Source organism: Cupressus sempervirens, chromosome 11 (assembly GCF_028749045.1).
Source record: "Cupressus sempervirens isolate cs-2001-9-10 chromosome 11, ASM2874904v1, whole genome shotgun sequence".
NCBI classification, from domain to species: domain Eukaryota; kingdom Viridiplantae; phylum Streptophyta; class Pinopsida; order Cupressales; family Cupressaceae; genus Cupressus; species Cupressus sempervirens.
Window position 1 is genome coordinate 787,263,327 of NC_143128.1, and position 19,296 is coordinate 787,282,622.

Below are 19,296 nucleotides of genomic sequence, written 5' to 3' on the forward strand. Positions count from 1 at the left end.
TTTTAATAAATAATTTTCTTACACTATAATAAATTTGTTTATCTATTTAATTTTAAAATATATTTTGACAATTATAAGTATTCATATTCTTTAAATTGATTTTTGAAATTACACTTTTAATAAACCTTATCCAATATATATTTTTAATTATATGAGTGTTGTGGATAAAAAATAATTAAGAAGTGTTATATTATTTTTACTTATATCGCGAATAAAGTATATAATTATTTATTTTTTTGGTCCAACATCGTGCCCATTTAATAGAGCAAATCGAAGTGCAATAAAATAAAATAAAATAAACAATATAACATGTGTAAACATGGAGGTCAAATCATGGCTAGGCTGTACATTTTATATAACTGATGGAAGTAAGAGGGAAGTAACGACACTAGCTTATAGCGGGTGAAAACATTTAGCTATTCAACAAATGTCGTCAAAAGCCATAGTGAAGAAGTCCACACAAGTGAGGCTAGGATGAAAATTGCCATTGGGAGGTGTGACATTAGAGGAGTGGTGCAAAGACCAAAAAAGGTCTTGTCAATTTTTTGTTGTTGCATTAGTTAGCATAGGACAGAGGGCCCATAGGCCCTACATCAACAGGGTACCATGGGGTTAAAAATATGTCTTTTCCCTTCTTAAAAAATCTCCCCTATGCCAAAAAAACATAACGCCTTTGCATGTCTTTTTTTTCGATAATTTTTTTTTTGATAAAAAATATTGTTTCCTTCTTAGTTTGTGTGACCAAGGCTATACAATCTTGGGCCAATTTTTTTGCCTCTGAGTGCAAGTGTGTCTAAATTGGACATATTTTATTTGTAAGTAGAGATTTTGGGGCACTTTGAGCTCAATGGTGATGTTTGTTTAGGCTCAAGTGACCTAAAATGAAGGTCCCCTATATCCAAAAAAAAATCCTCCAAAGAAAACACATTTAAAATAAAGGCCAAACCTCATATGAAGAGAAAAAGGGCATAAAAATTTGAAGCTCTAATACCATGTGGAAGTTGAGAAAGCTCAACCCACAACTCTCTAGGATCACTTGCATGCTAACACCCATCACAGAAAGAGAGAAGTAAAGCTATGAAGGCTTGATTTCAAAGACCTATGGAAGATGAGACATTCTTGATGCACAAAAGATAAATTACAACTGTATTAAATGAATGTGTAAATTATTAAGAGAGATCAATCCCTATAAAAGGAGATAAAAACCTTAAAAAGTAACTAACCCAAGTTGTATTATAATAATTAATGAAAGAATTATTTATTGTATGCCTAAAGTTTAGCTTACGTAAACTAGAGATAATGAGTGACTGAATAAGTAAATCAAAATAATTTAATTAATAAGAAAATACCTTATTACTCTAACACTTGTAAAGTTGTATTTTATCATAAGAGCAATGAGCTCTAACAAGGTCTAGTTTTCTAACAAGGAAAAACACACTACATGTATGTAATAGACTCCTAATAGGGGCAAAACCTTTCACAAGGTACTTTTAATTAGTACATCATTTTGTGGGTACCATCCCCATCGAGGTTTTCACTTGGCCAGGGTTTTCATTATTAACAAAATATGGTGTTATGAGTTTCTTTACAATTTTCTTATTATTTCTTTTTAGTTTAATCACTTATGCAATTTCTGATATCCATATTTGGGCAGAAAGTTGTGGAATACTAATTCACCTCCCACCCCAGTATTTTCTATTTCTAACAGAATCAACTAAGATGGGAGTTGCCATAGATGAAATTGTAGTGAAAATGTAAATCTCGTAAATAAATACCTCTTATTGATTAAAAAACCCCTAATTTTCAAGTTAGTTGACTTTCTTCTCCTTGGCTTCTTTGAAAATTTTCCTTGCTTTGTGGGAACAAAATGACTTGTCTAATTCCATTTTTTTTACTAATTTCATAATAATTGTCTACATCAAATCCAAAACCATTATCTTACTTCTTTCTCTAGATTTTCTTCATCTCTTCCTTAACTTCTTCTTTGTTGATCTTCTTTATTGGTTCTATTGATTTGACTTCATTAGTTTTACAAAATCTTTCTATGTGTCCAACTCTATTGTAATTATAACACCTATTGGTTCTCTTGTCTTGTATTGACCTGCAGAAGTTACCCTTATGCCTATATGTATAACGTGGATAACAAGAACCAACAAATTGATTGCTTCTATTTGGTTTCCTTCATTGATTAGATTTGTAACCATAATTATTGTAGTTAAAGAATTTGCCATTTAATAAGATCTATCTATTTAATTTATTATATTCTTCCAATTCATTGTATGATCTAATTTATTATAATTAAAACAATGACCATTGAAAGAAAATGGTTTATTATTTACCTATTTCTTTATCAATGACTTACATTTATCCTCTTTTATAGATAATGTTTTAGCTTCTCTTACCCAATCCATTTCTTTCCATTCCTTAGGTTTAGTATGTAAATATTCATCAACTTCCCAACTTAGGCCTTTCTTGTTTATTGAATATCTCTAAGCAATCAATATTTCCTTGAGTAGGCAAGAGCCTATAACACAATGGTAAATTGTGAGCCTCTTATATGGGAGGTCTTGGGTTCGAGACTACTCAAGCTTAATAAACAATAATAATTAATCACAAAAAATAATAATCTTGGATTTGGCTTATTACCCAACAAAATAATAATTCATTGAGCCTTTCTAAGCTTGTTTTGAATTTACCTTCTCGCTTCCTTGATTCTTTTATATTTGTTTTGAGATAAATGTCTTCTTAATCCAACTTTGCACATTCATCATATTTTCTCTTGATTGTGTTACTTATATGCTTCTTGGTCTTTCCATCTTTTTCCCTCTTAACTTTCAAATCAATTATAATATCATTTTCTTAATTGAGTTCATTTCTAACCTCTTTAAGCCTTAACTTGAATTTTTAGATGTGATCTTTTAACTTCCATATGTAATCATTATCCATTTAAAGATTTTCTAATAGTGCCTTGCTTTCATCTTAGTACATTCAAGATCTTCAAAGATAGACATGAGCTCTTTCTCATCCATGATAGATCTAGGCATTACATGTTTAACCTTTTAGATTTCTTTCAAGTTGTTAGATTCTTCTAAAGGATCTCGCTTTGATGCTAATTGTTGAACATCTACAATATTGAAAGGGGAGGGATGAATCAACATTCCTTTAAAAATATTAAAACTTTTAAATAGTTGTCCACATAACATAAAAAATTGTAGAAAACGAAAGAGCACCAAACAAATACAACACCAAATTAGACTAAACTTTGATTGAGGAAACCAAAGATGGGGAAAACCAACAATTACAACTAAGAGGTAGCTTACAACTAAAGTGTACAATACATAATTGAATTGTTACAACTGCATTCATACATGCATAAAATACAAGTCTCATTGAAGTACATAGATATTCTATACAATCTCTAAATTACACATATATTAGTTTCCTATATGCATCAATATATCATTATCATACATCATATATCGTGTCAACATTATTGTCACCATCTTATATGTTGCTGCCATTTTCTATATATACACATATGTACCAGATCCGTGTCATTATAAGTCATCTTAAACCAGAGATGGAATCATATGAGCATGTTACACAAAATGTTAGAGATGTTGGCAATAAAAAAAAAACATCTCATGCTATACCAAATAGGACCATACCAAAACATCAACACAACACTATATAGAAAACTTGTACTAGTAACACCATTATTAGATCGAAGAATAGCTCAAAGACAAGAGTATTGAACCAATCAATGACAAATATCAACAATAAGTCTAGAAAAAATCCAACGAACTTTTTTCAAAAAATTCATAAAGAAATATGTTGTGTTTATATTTAAAATTTATATAATCACCTATATTAATGATAAAAATAAATAAAACAAGCCATTTTTACATATTAGGTAAAAAGTTGTATCATAATTATAATTACTTTTATAAAATACATTATTAAACTATATATTTTAAAAATTATACTTCTATAAAACATAAATTACGTATATTATTACATTATATTTACTTTAATTTTAAATCATATATATATTTTCAAACCTAGGCTACAAATTTTAGAAAGTAAATTCTATAATTATTGAAATATTTTGTATCCGCATTATCAATATTCTAATCAACAATAAGATACAAATGTTGCAATTATCATGGAAGTACTCTATTTTCCATTTCAATTTCTCACTTTCTGTCCCCTTCTCTCTCCCTCGTCCACCCTTCCTCTTTTCTTGTTGCACATAACATGAGACTATTTGTAATAGAACACAATTATCTTCATAATTTAAAGGTTTTATTACAATCACACTTGAATATCTTTAAATGAATGCATAATTATTTCAAACCTATCACTACACTCTTGAGACTTTTGTTACATAATTAAACATCATTTTTTGAATGAACCAATGGATAGAACCAAACGATCACAACCTTTAGCTCTCACCATATTCCTTTCAATATTAAGAAAGTGGAAAATTGATTTATGTTATCCTCATCACACAGATTGTACATATTAAAATGAATTCATATTGATCATGCCCTAAACACTCCATAAAAAAAAGTGTGAAAGTGTGTCTCTCTCAATTACACTTTGTTCTAACATCACCAGGTACAACTTTTTTAATTGCACACCAAAGACAATTGCTATGACGAATAATAATAGTAATAATAATAATAATTAATAATAAAAAAGTAACGTATTTAAGAAAAGAACACCAAACAAGAATTAGGCAAGGTATCGAAAACCATTCACCTAATCTACACATCATCCTCTCTGACCATCGAAGCATCCACACACGCGGCTTGGACCTCGGCTGGTCCGGGGTTGCACCTTCCTTCGTAATTACACAAGCGAGAAAATTGGCAATTTACCAACAGTGTTCCTGGCGTTGTATGCCGGTATCCTGCAAAATTGGGGTGTCACGTATTCATGTCATCCAAGCAATTAGCCGTATATGCCGCCTGAATAAGACATTGCTGGTTTGAACAAATGGCCAGGCGCGCGTCACCACGCTGGGACCATTGTAGGTGGGCAGTTTAAGAATCTTTAACTCGAAGCATGTTACTCTACTTATTGTTATTATTATTAAGCTCGATATTATCTAGTTTTTCCTTGGCGGAATTCCAGCACATTTCGGACAAATTGCCGCCTGCAATCATTGCATTTTCCCACTTTCCACGCCGGGTTGATTCGCCTCGTTCACCGACTGCTCTCAGGTGATTTTGTTTTGTTCATCCTTTTTGTTGATGGTAGAAAACAGTCCTATATTTTCGCACGATTAGCTTGCGTGATTTGGGGACTGGCTTTCAGGGTTTCTCTAGTGACGAAATTGTACTAAATTTGGCGACGGGATCCTGAAAACTAGTTTTGTGTATTTTCGTAATGAAATTGGGATAAGTTTAGGCCTAGCTGAGAGTTGTAAGCACGCCACTGTGTAATTTACCTGACAATTGTAATGCCGTAATCTGTTCATGTCTGTGGCCGCTTTGTTTTCGTAAAAGGGATTTGAATAACAGTTTTCCTTGCTGCCATTGGTCCGCAACTCGGTTATCAAAATGATACTTTTTCCTTAAACGAGTTGTGAATTTAGTGCGTCCCGAAGCTATGGAAATTGCAAACGTTCCATTCTTGGGGTTTTTAAGTTAATTTTTTTGGTCTTTTGTAAAAGCTGCATTTAAGGGCACGGTTCTTGTGCATTTGCTAAACTGATTATGTCGAAAGATAGATGCTTTGTCAAATTCTTTTCCTTTTTGGCCTAGCTAAATATTTGGTCAGTTTATGGACTCTTGTTGCTCTACGTGTAGGGTAAAGTTGAGTTACTTTCTTAAGCCTTGTAGCTATTGTTTTGCTAAAATGTACCTCATTATCATGACTGATAACACCGTCACCCTCATTGAGTCACCTCATGGAGTCGGCTGCTTTATTTCGGGGAGAGGGACTTGATCTTGACTGCTGCCTTTGCCATTATACCCCAAATCCTCGAAGAAAATGGCATCGACAAAAAAAAATTTCAAGTCAGCTGTCAATTTACCATTTATTTGCATTGCTATGAAGGATAATGATGTTTTTTGTTTTACTAGTTCTTCTGCGTTTATTTTATTTTTAATGTGGCTTTGGGGTAAATATTGAAGTGAGGTTATGGGCTTCCTTTACCACTGTTTCCGCTGTGCTTGGGTCACATTTTCATGAGTTGTAGAGAATGTAACCATAAAATTTGTAATCATGTTGTGGCTTTGCTAATTCTCGCATAAGGTGTGGGGCAAGTGTGGATCACATTTTCAAGTCTTTCAGATTTTATCATGATAAATTGTACCTCATAATTGTGGCTTCATAATCACTTCTTGTAATCTGTGGAGTTCTGCAGCCTCCCCATTAAGGTGAAATGAATTTAAATCTTTGATTACATTCTTTAAGAATTGATGAATACAATGTCTCAACCGTGGGGAAAGATTGGACATGTCAAATAACATAGAGGGCAATCAAAACTCTTCGCAGGGCAGTCAAACACAAAATGGAGAGAGAAGCACTAGTAATCAACAAAATAACAGTCAGAGGCAGCCTATACCAGCAGGTTCAAACACTCCTCATAGATCACTCCAGCCTACTTTCTTTCAGAGAGAGGCACAACAGGTTCTTAATGATTCTCCTCTACCTTTGACAGGTGAGTCAAGGCATGCCTATGCTGAGTATGACACCCTTCCTGAGTCCCTTAAGAACAATTTAACTTCAAACAAATACATGGATCATAAGAAGAGTGGAAGAAGAGCTGGCAACACAAACGACTAGCAGTTCAGAGGGACTTACTGAATGCTTTGGGTAAGGTCACTTTTGATCATTTTAATACTAGTGATAAATGCTCAACTAGAACTAGGGTGCATAGGTTAGACAACTATTTAGATGAGGAAATCAAGTTTTCCACTTTGCATATAGATGGAGTTGCACACGAGGGGTGATTTCATGGTCTCATTACCTTGGATCACATGTCAATCAGCATTTATGATGAGTTTGCTGCCAAACACTTTGAGAGATTTGATAAGGAGGAATCTGAGTTGGATTTGAGGGAACTAGTCCACAGCTGAAGTAGTTTGCTACAGTGGATGCATCCATAGCAGATTTTCAGAGGCTCTTGTTCATGGTTTGGCCCTTTGCTGAACTAGAAAGAAGTGATTAGTGGGTTTTTTTAGTGAGGGTATTTGACCCTCCAAATACTTAAGGGTGGATTAAGGTATTTGACCTTCCAATCTCACATGAAGCTTTGAAGAAAGCAAGTAGTATTTAGTGCACTGCCCCAAAAACAAAAAATCAGTCCAAACCATTTCAAACAAAAAGAACAAGAAACCTTTCTCAGAGGACAGAAAAATCAGTCGCTAGATTTGATGGAGATACACTCAATGACTTGCGAATGAAGAATTCATGCTTCTCTTGTAATGAACCTTGGAATTTGGAAAATAAATGCTCAACCAAAGAGAAATTGAACAAGTTATAATACTATTCTATAGAGGAGTCTTAATTAGAAAAATCAGATCAGGAATCTGATTTGGATGAGAAAGCAGAGTAAGTCATTTAGAAGAGTGCTCTGAAAATAGTGTGGAGGGTGAATGGAAGCTCTCTCAACTTCAGGTTTTCAGAAGAATGAGTCCTTACACATCAAAGGTGTACTTAATGGGACAATAATTGGTTGCTTTGATTGACTTAAGTACTACACATAATTCACTGAGGAGGGACTTATAGAATGTAAGGGACACCAGAAACAAAAGGTAGATGAATTTGGGTGATGGTTGCAGATGGATTCACTATTAAGTGCACTAAGATGATATCAAAATTGAGTTTGTAGTTAGGGAACTCCAAAGTCAAAGATGATTTTTATGTGGTGGTTGTCGGAGACACAAATGCAGTGATGGGGATATAGTGGTTTTAACTTTCAATCATTTACTGAGTTTACACTTAATTTTTAAACCATGGAGCTGAAATTCAAATGAGAAGGTAGGAATGTGGTCTTGAGAGGTATGTCTAATGGAGGATTATGAGTTGTATCTTTTAGACATATGCAGAGGATCTTTAGACATGATTAAGCTGAGTGGGCAGCAGTGTATGTTGCTATGCCTACAGTTACATAGGAGGTGAAGAGGTCATATCTATCTAATATTCAAGCTTTGCTATCTAGGTGAAGCAAGGTATTTAATAGCAGTCATGCAGGTAGGCCTCATGATAGTGGCATTGAGCATGCGATTGAGCTAGAGGGAGCTAAACTAGTCATCACCACTTTATATAGCAATCCTAAGAGGTAGAAGGATGAGATAGAAAAAGCAATCAAGGAGCTTTTGGATAAGGGGCATATTAGACCAAGTAAAGCCCATTTGTATCTTTTGTTGTATGATGGAGCTATGCACGTGTATTATTTACAAGGCATTGGAAAGAAACTATCAAGAACAAGTACCCTATTCCATGTATAGATGAACAACCTAGAGTAGTCAATGTTTTTAATAAAATAAACATGATATCAAGACACCATCATATTAGAGTCAAAGAGGAGGAGATAGAGAAAATGGTTTTTACATGTCACTCTGGTCGTTTCATGTTCCTTGTCATGCCCTTTGGGTTGACTTAGACACCTTCATTTTAGTGATGCATGAATAGGATATTCTAGAAGCAATTGTGTAAGTTTGTTTTGATCTTCCATGATGATATTTTCATTTTCAACATGTCACAGGGAGAGCATGTGAGATATTTGGAGGAGGTACTAGGTGTCCTCGAGTGAGTTTTTTGTTTGCTAAGATGTCCAAGTTTGAATTTGGTATGACAATCATTATACCTTAGACACTTATCAGTCCTAATAGAGTTATTGGTGATCCTAAGAAAATTAAAGTCATTGTCAATTTGCCCTTACCTATTAATATCCCATAATTGAAGGGATTCTTTGGGCTATGTGGTTTCTATAGGAGGTTTGTCAAAGGATTTTCTCCGTTGCCTGCCTCACAAGTACAAATTTAACCAAGAAGGGAGTCTTTTCTATGTCTAAAACAATGTAACAATATTTTGATGAGTTCACGCATTTGATGAGTAGATGTTCAATTTTTGCAATTACAAACTTTGCTACGCCTTTTGAGCTTGAGTGTGATGCTTTAGGTAAAGGGATTGGGGATGTTTTGTTGCATTCGAGAGTTTTAAGTTGAGAAGAAGTGAAAAGGGTTATTCAGTTGATGACAAGGAGATGTTAGCCATAATGCGTGCTTTGGCTAAGTTTAGGCAATGCTTGGCAAGGGATAGATTCATTGGTGAAATAAATCACGATAGTCTTAAATACTTTCTAAATCAGAAATATCTCAATGATAGGCAACAAAAATGGGTTAGCAAACTCCAAGCTTATGATTGACATTGAATATGTCAAGGGGAAGAGGGACATGGTGAGGCATTGTCATTTGTGTTGAGTTTCAGAGATAGCAGCAGATTGGAAGGAGCAAATGCAAGCTGATCAGGCAAAGAATACTCTCACCAATAACATTCTATATGGCACATTACAGGGTGATAGGTATGAAGAGAAAGTCAAATTTTCTACAAGGGGAGCGTAATGTTAGCACCTGAAAATAAAAGATTAAAATGCAGATTTTTAAGACATTTCATGAGAATCCTATGGCTGGTCACCTTGATTATTACAAGTAATATAGGAAGATTTGTGAGAGATTCTCATAGAAAGGGACGAAGGATGACATTCTTTAGTGTGTTCTTGAGTGCCAAGTGTGTTAACAAATAAAAAATTAAGGATGACATTCTTCAGTGTGTTCTTGAGTGGCAAATGTGTCAATAAATTAAAAAATTAACATACTTATCCAGCTGGTCAACTGCAGCCCCTACCTATTCCTACTCAAAATTGGGAGAGTATCTCAATGCATTTCATCATAGAGCTTTCCAAGGTGCAAGGAAAGGATTGTATCTATGTGTTAGTGGATAGGTTGACTATGTCTGCTTGCTTTTTTACTATCTCAACAAGGTATCAGCAGATTGAGTGGCTGATTTGTTTTCTAGAGAGGCATTTAGACTTTATGGGATGTCTAATAGCATCATTAGCGATAGGGACAAGAAGTTTATGAGCTTGTTTTGGTAGGGTCTTCAAGTTGTGTGGTATTGAGGTGACTCTAGCACTACTTGTCACCCTCAAACTAATGGGCAGAAAAAGGTTGTTAATAAATTGGCTGAAGGCTATTTATGCAATTATATTTAGGGCGACAAATGGCATGGGTCAAGTAGTTTCATTTGGGCTAGCTTTGCTACACATATGATTGTTGGGATTACTCCTTTATGGCTTTATATGGCTATGAAGATTCCATATGGCTATGAAGATTCCATTTTCATTGAATTACTTCTAAGAAATTGCAGAGTGCCTAGAGCTAGAGACGTTCTTAGGTAATTTAGGACATCATGAGCTCCCTGAGGGATAATAGACAACATGCTTTAAATTAGTTGAAGATGTATACTGATCAGCATAGTGTTGAGTGAATATTTGAGGTAGTAGAAATTGTTTATTTGAGATTGCAACACTATAGGTAGTGTTAGCATGAATGCTGCTGATATTCCTATGTGGGAGTATTCTAGCATTGCTGGAGCAGTGGAGAGACAGTTAGTATGATTGTGTGTTGCATTCATGCCTATGTTTGTCATTGATGTCAACATACTGAGAAGATTGACAGAGTAGCAAACAGAGATTGAGGTCGTACGGATCGAGTACAAAAGATGAGGTCAAGCACACTTGGGGACATGTTCTATAGTGTGTCCTGATTCAGTGGTCAAGTGTGCATGTAGAAAGTTGAAGACTAGTAGTAGTTATTTTTGATTTATAAAAGACAGTTTGTAGACAGAATACCTGAGAAGTGGTTTCTGGTATTTAGGTTATATCTCCTAGTAGGGATAGAATTTGGGTGAGCGAAGTTAGACAAAGACAAAAGACAACGTGATAATGACATCAACAAGTGCACAAAGTTCGAGGTCACACGTGCGAGAAGTTGTGAAGACTGTGAGCCGACAATATTTTGTAATTATGAAAAGGATGTAGTGTAGTGTGCTATCTTAACAGGGTTCCCATTGTAATTAATTGGGAAAGCATCAAGTCCGACTCAATGAATTCTTTTGAGGACTTGGTATAAAGGAAAGTTAGTTTCCTTGTGATGTAAGATGAGTCGTGTGCAAGTAGTAAGTAATATGCGAATTTGGTAAATGTGAGTAAGCAATCAAAGGGATCATTGTGATTGGAGTTTGCAGATCTGGTATTAAGATTTGAGAAATGTTTTGGTGCAGTATAGGCACAGTAAGAGGACAAAGCAAGTATTGAGTTGTTGAGATCAATTGCATTTCAATTATTCTGAAGGAATAACATAGAGACTAGTTGGACAGTGAGTTTAGTGGTCTTGCCTCTGAAGCTGTTTGGACAGTGGGTCCTTCTGCCTTCTACAACTCCTAACAGGGTTGGAATCTCTAATAGGGACTGGTATGTACTGAATGTATTTCATTGGCTTCTAACAAAGTCCATCCTTCTACAAGGAACATTTATACTAGCACATCATTTTGTGGGTACCATTCCCATCGGGGTTTTCCCTTTGATCAAGGGTTTCCCTAGTTAACAAATCTGGTGTTATTGTGTATGTGTTTCTTCTTATGGTTGTTGTTTATATTGATCACATGTTTGAAGTTTAATAAGGTTGATAAAAGTTGTATTAATTTGATATTTGATTCACCCCCACCCTTTCAATTATCTTGGTGGAATTTACTTTCTAACAATTGGTATTAGAGCTTTAGGTCCTTGAAGGAAAAGCTTAACAACTTAAGCAGATCAATGACAAGTTATTTCAGGAAAGAAAGTCCTAAGTTTGATGGAGTTAACTATGATAGTTGGAAAGAGAAGATGAAGACACATCTGCTATGCATGGGTCCAGGATATTGGCTGATTATGAAGAATGGGTAGACTAAGAAAGCAAACTTGAAGATTGTACAGAAACTGAAAGAGATTTGTTCATGTGTAACATGCTTGTCAGAGAAGCACTTTGTTAGCTCTTCCTGAAAGTGAGTACAGTCTAGTAAAATCTTTGGTATCATCTCATGAAATTTGGAAAGCTTTGGAATCTAGTGTTGCAGGTGATAAGCATGCTAAGAGAATCAGGTTGCACAATTGGATATGTTTATTTCAAGAGGCTAAAATGATGGAAGATGAATATGTAAGAAGTTATATTGGTAGAATATTAGAAATTGTTGCAGGAATCAAGTCTTGTAATGGAACTAAAGATGAGGACGAGATCATATGGAAGATCTTGCAGACTTTGACACCACCATTCAAGCAGACAAGACAGATGATTGAGCAAGTGATACCTTGTACTGAGAAATTTTCCAAGGAGACTCTTCTTGGAAGATTGAAAGCAGGAGAAGTAAGTTTGAAACAGTTTGGAAATTTGCCTAGAGTGGAGCCTGCCTTTAGCGCATTAAGTGTTTGCCCTTCCTTATCAAGGAGTGCAAGCACCAGTGGAGATTATGCTAGCAACAATAGATCAAGATTTGAAGAAGATAGAAAGATTGAAGAAGGAATTGCCTTGCTTATGAAGAGAGAACCAGATGGTAAGAAAATCTTTAAATGTTGGACTTGTAATGAGTTTGGTCATTATGCTTCTAAATGTCCTAAGAGAGTAAAGAGGTATAAGATAATTTCAAGTGTAAAAAGCTTAGACAATGTTTGTATGCAAATGATGATGATAAATCTAAAGAAAAGTGTGAAAGTGATGATGAGTCGGGCTTTGTTGCTATAAAGGAAGAAAATCTTGAAAAATAAGTTAGAGAAGAGGAAGCCCTAGTGTCATAGTGGTGTAGAGTGCTCACAACGAAAGTGCGAATGAGTCTAATCCTTCAAGGCAACTCAATACCCTCCAAGGGTCTCTAAGACTCCCTTCTCCCACACTTCAACTATTCAAAAACTTCTAAAACAACTTCCACAATCTTCCTCACAAATTCCACAAAGTGACTCTAAAAGCCTACTTTGAATCCCATGGCTCAAACTTGGAAATGGTCACAACTCAACTCCTTGACTCTAACCAAGACTTGGAACACTTCAAGGGACACACAAAGATCAGATTGCTAGCGCAGTTTGGACACCCCAACACTTACAACCACCAAATGGACTAAGGGGCTTAATTGCTCCTAGTAGTACTTTTATGGGTTTTAGGGTAACAACTTGGAAATTCCTAGAAGAGCTTGGTAAACAAATTATAGTTTCAGACACCCTTTTGGGCCTTCTATCTATCCCCCAACTTTCAACCTCCTAACCCACTCCAACACCCTTGAACTCACACAGGCTTCTCAGGCCTAATTGGCCAAAAGAGGCTTGGAAACACCTGGCAAATAACAAGAATGGGTTCGTTGGTTTAGAAACGGATGTGGAAGGTCTTCCTCTAACTTATCCCACCATGAAACAACCTTCTACCAAGTTCTAGGCTTCCATCCCTTCGTTTACCCTACCAACCCTCACAAATTTGGTTGAATACATGTGAATATTCAACCTAGGGCTTGTTCATAGAACCTTCAGTTCTCCTGAGGCAAATCTGCAATTAAGGAACCTACAAGTACATGTCCTAACCTTGTGAAATCTAGGATGCCGTTGAATTCCAACCATGGAGTCACAAGTTAGGACCCAAAAGCCATGGAAACCCTTAATTTCAGGGTTTGCTGACCCAACCTCAGTAAAACAGAGATATCTTCTACCAAACTTAACAAAAATGAATGAAACAAAGTGCAATGAAATCAGGGTTCACAGGTCTACAAACTTATGCCATTTGATCTAGTCAATTAATCCGTACAACTTTGTACACACAATAAATGCTCAAGAAAACTGTTTATTTCTCCTTAAAATTGATTTGTTTGTACAATACTTCACACCTTTGATTATTTCTAGAGTGTGGATGCATAAATACATCAGCCCCAACGGTTACAACAAATATTTGAAAGGTTGGAACCGTTGGGTGAAAAGTTGCACTTTTTGACAAAAGTTGTCAACAACAAAAATTGCAAATCAGCAACTTTTACAACTTTTTGCGTAAGACAAGATTACTTGTTCATTTGCCTTCCTACAAACCTTATTAAGGTAGAATGAACATAAAAACATATTAGAGACTCCTTTTTACTCAAAATATGCAATTTTTTGGGATCTTTTTGGACTAAGTGAACTTAGGTTTATAAGCACACCTGAAGTTCCTTGACCAAACATAAGATCATTGCTTATTACATTCAAAGTGAAATAAAAAGCATCATATTGTGGATCATTACATATCTTTCACAAGGCCATCCTATGCCTTGATGCACATTGTGCCCTGCACCACATAGGTTGAGAATAAAGCTGATTGGATTGTAGATAGTGGTTGTTCACATCATATGATTGGTGACATGAGTAAATTTGTTGAGTCCAATAGTTGTGATGGAGGAATTGTTAGAGTTCGTAACAATGCAACATGTCATATCAAAGGAATAGGATCTATTACTCTTGATGGGAAAACTAACACAGATGATGTTTATTTTGTTGATGGATTGAAATAGAATCTTCCAAGTGTTGGAAAGTTGGTTGATAAGGGATATCAGTTACAGTTCATAGAGAAGACATTCATCATCAAGGATAAAAATGGTAAGATGATTGGCACTAGTACAAGATCCAGATGTTATGTTTTCAATTGAATCCTACAGAGACGACATGTTTGGTTGCTAAAGTTGATAACAGTTGGTTGTGGCATAGAAGGTTTTGTCATATAAATTTTGATAATATTGTGAGAGCAAGTAGTACATTTGCTGTAAGAGATTTACCAAAAGTTGTGAAGCCTACTAATGTTGTGTGCAAGGGATGTGCTATGGTTAAGTGGAAGAAAAGTTCTTTTCCTAGCAAGAAGTTTTCTACAACAACAAAGTTGGAGATTGTTCACACAGATTTGAGTGGTCCCACAAAAACAAGAGGATTCTACGGTGAAAAGGTACTTCATGATTATTGTTTATGACTTTACTAGGATAATGTGGGGGTGTTCCTTAGAGAAAAGTCTGAAGCATTTGAGAAGTTTAAGGTGTTTCAGAATAGAGTTGAGAATGAGTCTGGATTGAAGATTAAATGTTTAAGATCAAATAGAGGTGGAGAATTTACCTTGAATGAGTTTAATACTTTTTGTGAAATGAATGGTATTAAGTGGTAGCTATCAACCGCAAATATTCGAGTAGAATGGTATTGCTGAGAGGAGAATCAGGTCTGTAATAGAAGCAACAAGAGCTATGATATTTGAGAATGATGTATCAAAAACATTTTGGAGAGAAGCAGTAAATATGACAGTGTATACAATGAACGGAGTGCAGATCAAAAAAGTTACAAGCACAACACCTTATGAATTATGGTTTGCACTTGGACTGTCAGTGAAGTAATTTAGAATTTTTGGAAGCAAGTGTTATATTAAGAGAGATGATGATATTGGTAAGTTTGATGCAAGAAGTGATGAAGGTACGTTCCTTGGTTATTCATTAAAAAGCAAAACTTATAGATGTTTTAATCAAAAGACTAAGATTATTGTTGAGAGCGCAAATATTAAGTGGATGAATAGGTTCAAGGAAAATGCTTGATTATAATTCTAATGATGAAGAAGCTAATCCTAAGCCTATCCAAGAAAATGTTGAGACTTTTTATGAGACTAACAATGATTTGTAGAATGACATTCAAGTTGTGGAAAAAAAGGAAGGAACCAAGATTTGAGCCTAGAGCAGAAGCAAGAGTTGAGACAGTGACACCTACACCAAACAAGAAGTTGACAAAGAATCACCCAGTTGATTAGATTCTTGGAAGCAAAGACAAGGGAGTTATGACAAGAAACAAAGTACATGAAGAATTATGTTTGATTTCTCAAGTTGAACCAAAGAGTGCAGATGAAGCATGTAAATAAAGATGATCATTGGATTCAAGCAATGAAGGAAGAACTAGATTAGGTTGTGAAGAATGAGACACGGGAATTGGTCCCTAAACCAAATGACAAACATGTTATTGGAACTAAGTGGGTTTTCAGAAATAAAATGAATGAACAAGGTGAGGTTGTGAGAAACAAAGCTAGACTGGTATGCAAAGGATATTCATAGCAAGAAGGTATAGACTATGAATAAACATTTGCACTTTTTGCCAGAACTGAAGTAATAAGAATGTTCTTGGCTTATGCAGCAAATAAGAGGTTCAAAGTGTATCAAATGGATGTGAAGTCGACATTTTTGAATGGAGAACTTGAAGAAGTCTACATTGAGAAGCCTTGAGGATTTCCTTTGACAGACGAAGGAGATATGGTATGGAATTTGAAGAAAGCATTGTATGGGCTAAAGCAAGAACCTAGAACCTGGTATGTGAGGTTGTATAAGTATTTGGCAAAATTGGGATTTGCTAAAGGTATTGTAGAAAACAGCTTGTATTTCAAAGAAAATGAGAATGGTTTGTTGATTATTGTGATATTTATCGATGATATAATCTTTGGAGGTGATGATGGAGCAAGTGATAAATTTTCTGATGAAATGAAGAATGAATTTTAGATGAGCCTGATTGGTGAGATGAAATATTTCTTGGGTTTACAATTTGTGTAGAACAGTGATGGTATTTTCCTATCACATACTAAGTATTTGAAAGACTTATTGAAGAGATTTGGCTTGGAAAGTTGTAAGGCTGTTGGTACACCGACGATAACTGGTCACAAGTTATCTAGCAAAGATGAGACACCTTTAGTTGAGCAAAAGAAGTACAGATCCATGATTGGAGGTTTGCAATATTTGACTTATACAAGACCAGATATAGCAAATGTAGTTGGTATAGTAGCAAGATTTCAAGCAAATCCTATGGAATCACACTATGTAATGTTAAAGAGGATATTCATATATTTAAAAGGTATACTTGATTTTGGGTTATGGTATGATAGATCAAATGACTTTACTCTATGTGCATATACTGATGTGGACTGGGCAAGTAGTATGGATGACATAAAGAGTACAAGTGGTGGAGCATTTTTCCTTGGAGGAAGATTGGTTTCTTAGCTAAGTAAGAAACAAGATTGTATCTCATAGAGTATCGCAGAACCAGAGTATGTAGCAACAAACAATTGTAATCAGATCATGTGGATGAAACAAATGTTGAAGGATATTAGAATAGAGTTTTCAGAACTTGTTATCACACATTGTGATAACACAAGTATATTGAGTATGTCTAAGAATCTTGTATTACATTCTAAGACAAAACACACATCGATTAAGTATCACGTTCTGAGATAGAAAGAAATAAGATTGGAGTATGTTATACAGAGGAGTAGATTGTATGTATATTTACAAAGCCTTTGCCTAAGGATACATTTGAGTATTTGTGAGGTATGCTTGAGGTTATGCTCTTGCCTACTTCAGAATAGAAGATGTAGAGATTGCATTAGTCCAGTGGTACAAAGAACTACTGTTTATTTGGACTGAATGCTGATGCTTCCTCTATGGGGGAGTATTTGTGATTGAATAGAGTTATGGACTCTTGGTAGCTGGTATTTGTTGATGTGAGTTTTGTATCACTTACATAACATATTAGCAATTGAACATTTGATACGGAGTATCAAACATACAATTCCTCTCTTGAAAAGTTATTGCTCATGGGATATGAGAATAACTCCAATGTTCCTTACTCTTGTGGATACTCGCTCAATTTTATCGATGTGATTTGCTGGTAATCACGTAGGCGGCCTTATGCTATTCATTCAAGGATGACTTGGACTTTGGTGGGATGAAGGTGATGGTGGCTCGGTTTGTGAAATGTGCCGGTGGCAGATAATGTTGATGGTAGTGATGATGGAGGGTGTGTCTGTCGATGATGATGTTGATGGAAAGCGGTGGTGGTGGAAGGTGATCGGATGTATTCTAATACTTGACCTACTCTTCTAACTTCCTTCTCTAAGCTTTGACTACCTAGCTACTCACTATTCTACTCCTACTCTTATGAGTGGAAGGTTAGCAAATGGATGGGGATCGAACCTAATGAGAGTTGACCAGCGGCCTCACTTCCACAGGTGCAATGAGTCAAAGGAATAATAAACTAGTTTACCACACAAGACTTCCCAACCAGCCGCTAGGATGCTAGTGGTCTAGTATTGATCCCTATCAAACATTTACCGATGCTACCATACAACTATTCATCTACTTTAACCTCACTTAAACCACTTGAAATGAAATTTGCTTCAACAACTTGAAAGAAAATCTAAGTAAGTGGAAGTAGAAAACATGCAATAACACCCAATGTTCTTAATCAACATGCAAATCGCAACACCGAAAAAAGAGAGCAATTTTGGTATTATCTTCGCAACAATTTCTCCAACACTTTACAAATGAGAGCAAATAGCCTTATATAGGGGCCAAAAATACAACGGATGGTGGAGATCAAAACAAGATCAACGATCCAGATTGGATCCTCAAAACCCTAATTAGGGTTGCCACCCCATCGGCCAATGAGAAGTTGCCACCTCATCAATGGACCAATGAAAAAAGTGCAAAAAGTGGCAACCAATGAGAAGGCACCAAAATGGTGGCCAACCAGAAATAGACACTTGTCCTATTCTAGAAGAAAGGGAAATTGCCACTTGGGCTTACATCAAATGATCTTCTAATATAAGTCTTCCCTTTTCTTTCATTTTATTAGCTAAGGCAATGAACTTAGCTAGCCTCTCGTTAACTTCTTCCATAGGAGGACAAAGTGTGTGCTTCGCCCTAAGTTCCATTGACTTCACCATAGTGCTTGCTGCTTGTAGTACCTTTTCATGATCCTTCTCATATTCTTTCGCAAATCCGATAAAAGCACTAAGAGAGAAAAGGGTGCCCAAATGCTTTTTCTTGATAGCAACCTTTCGTAACTCATCCAACCTCGATCCAAATTCTGTCTCATTGATATCCTCTTTGCCAAGGGGGATTGTCCTTCCTTCAGTCTTTCCCTCATTCGTATCATGTCCACTGTACTGATATTGGTGTCGGTTATTCTCTTCATTTTAGAGAAGAAGGGCGTTTTGGGCATCATATCCTCTTTGTCTTTCTTAGTCTTGTCTGCTTGGGATTCTTACTTGCACTAACATCCTCCATGCTCGTCGCTCTATTACGGGATGGTAGAGTGGTGGACCAAAAGGCAAGTAGAACCAAGGGAAGCAATCCTAAGACTAGAACGAAAGAAGGATGTCAGCTTAAGGACCCCTTGCAACTCCAGATGATGAAAATTCACCTTAACCAATAATCTTACACCGA

General features: G+C 35.6%; 1 protein-coding gene across 4 annotated transcripts in view; it reads left to right on the top strand.

The window, feature by feature from the left end:
- Positions 1-4,803: 4,803 nt before the first annotated feature.
- The window catches only part of SDIR1 (RING/U-box superfamily protein), a 67,478-nt gene continuing 52,985 nt past the window's right edge, over positions 4,804-19,296 (top strand). The window contains exons 1-2 of one of the 4 annotated variants that reach the window (XM_089811771.1): positions 4,804-5,039; positions 5,140-5,228. The gene's annotated coding sequence lies outside the window, so the exon portion shown is untranslated. Of the gene's footprint in view, positions 5,229-19,296 lie in introns of all 4 variants that reach the window. The other 3 variants (XM_089811772.1, XM_089811770.1, XM_089811773.1) reach the window with 3 other exon arrangements.